Source organism: Sinocyclocheilus anshuiensis, unplaced genomic scaffold, assembly GCF_001515605.1.
Source record: "Sinocyclocheilus anshuiensis isolate Anshui unplaced genomic scaffold, SAMN03320099.WGS_v1.1 scaffold132, whole genome shotgun sequence".
NCBI classification, from domain to species: domain Eukaryota; kingdom Metazoa; phylum Chordata; class Actinopteri; order Cypriniformes; family Cyprinidae; genus Sinocyclocheilus; species Sinocyclocheilus anshuiensis.
Window position 1 is genome coordinate 865,833 of NW_015555730.1, and position 2,097 is coordinate 867,929.

Genomic DNA, 2,097 nt, shown 5'->3' on the forward strand with positions numbered 1-2,097 from the left:
TATATATATATATATATATATGTGTGTGTATGTATATGTATATGTATTATATATGTATGTATATATATATATATATATATATATATATACACCTTGCTACGTGTACTGCATTAGGCTAACCGAGACTTGTCATTTGCACTTATATATTGTTGCTCTTTTGTTAGTTTTGACTGCTTTTATTGTCCTCATTTGTAAGTCGCTTTGGATAAAAGCGTCTGCTAAATGACTAAATAAATAAAAATAAAAATAAAGCACTATATAAATAAATGTGATGACTGACTTCACTTCATGTGAAAAACTCATCTCTTTTTTTTATTTTCATGTCAATAAAACTACATTTAGGAAGAACTCCATTTTCTATAATCCATTAAAATAGAACAGTGATCAATGGAGACACGCAAATTGGCTCATATTCTGAATTCTTGAATTTTTGTGCAAAATAACATAACACTGTCATAACATGGCATCAGTGTCACATCACTAATCACTGTAGAAATAACTAGGCTTAAGTTTATATATCTTTTACTTCACTTTGTAGAAAGTGTACTTTGCTAGTATTCCATTATGGAACGCTTTTAAAAGATATAGTTCACCCAAAAATTACAATTTTGTCATCATTTAATCACCTTCATATTGTTATTAACCTGAGGAGATATTTTGAGGAATCTAACTAGATTTGAATTGAAGTTTTTGTTTCCAAAGAGTTCCATCATATTTTTGTCAATATAATGGAAGTCAATGGGAACTAAACTGTTTGGTTACCAACACTACACACAATATTTTGCGCTCTGCAGAAAAAAAGATAATTTGGTGATGAAAAAGTCATACCGTTTTTGAATGACATGGGTGAGTAAATGATGACAGAATGTTAATTTTTGAATGGACTGTCCCTTTAATATTTTGTAGAGATGCATCACATGACAAGATGATTTTTTTACCGTCAGTCATTTATACTTCCACCAGTCCAAAACCCATCCTAAACAGTACACATCCCTCTGAACTCTCATAAGCCTCTCCAGAGAGTGTCTAGACACATTTTCAAATAAGACAGCCTCTCTGAGGAATAAGACAAGCCCACACGTTCCTACAAAAACTGGTTACTCCATTAACCCAATCATAAAGGAGAGGTTTTTTTAGTTTCATTTAGTATAAAATATGATATATACAGCAACTAAGATCTTCAAAGGGATTCGCCAATTTGTCAGTTTGAGAAAACCCCAAATATAGCCTCCAGTAGGCATATCTTTACAGTCGACTCCTGCATACAGTATTACATATTTCATCAGCACTAGACCATTTTACATCTATATAAGGATTATAACATTTTAAGAGCGCATTTTTACACATTTCTGAGTCTTCTGCGTGCATTTTTTTTAATCATATACAGCTGTTTCGCATTTCACATGTTCAACGGATGAGATATTAAACGGTTTCTTGGCCTCGAAGGCAAGAGGCGCAGACAAAAATAGACGCAGCTTCATCAGTCTCCTCACATCCGCAGTGTCCCGCACTATGACAGCATGCAACTTTATCTCGGAGCATAACTGCGCCACGAATAACGCCAAACAGAGCGACTCACCCCAGTGCTGTATTGTCTACTGCTTCCCAAACCCTAAAGGCGTGTAACCTTCAGCGCTGTCATACATAGGTGGGGCGGCGCGCGCGTTCGTCCTGTCCCAAATCGAGATTCATTCAAACACACGTGTGATGCCACTTACCTCTGAGGCGCAAGAAAAACGCGTTGATTCTGCGTTTCTTTTTTAAAGGCGAAAGTGCAGCCTTCAGTTATTCCATCCGCGTTGCGGCTGAAGGGAAACGACTAGTTAATTGTGAGGTGTGTGACACGCGGCTCACGCGCAGTAAGTACCGCAGTGAGGAGGCAGACTCAAAGTGATGCGGCGCTATGGCGACTTCCAGCACTCACTAACGCTCATTAGCAACCAAGCGCGGGGTATATGGAAACGTTTGTCGGGTCACTTCTCTATCATTATATATATATATTTTTTTTGGTTACACGTTACTTGAAGGGGTGTGCATAAGACTGACATGACACCTTCATAATCATAATATGAAGGTTTTTTATGCATGTTTATGACA

The 2,097-nt window shown here is 36.9% G+C and overlaps 1 protein-coding gene across 2 annotated transcripts in view; it reads right to left on the bottom strand.

Moving 5' to 3' along the window:
* LOC107672832 (high affinity immunoglobulin epsilon receptor subunit beta-like) overlaps nt 1-1,869 on the bottom strand; it is a 13,682-nt gene extending 11,813 nt beyond the window's left edge. For both annotated transcript variants that reach the window (XM_016466201.1, XM_016466200.1), the window contains exon 1: nt 1,719-1,869. The gene's annotated coding sequence lies outside the window, so the exon portion shown is untranslated. The remainder of the gene's footprint in view (nt 1-1,718) is intronic.
* Nucleotides 1,870-2,097: the final 228 nt, after the last annotated feature.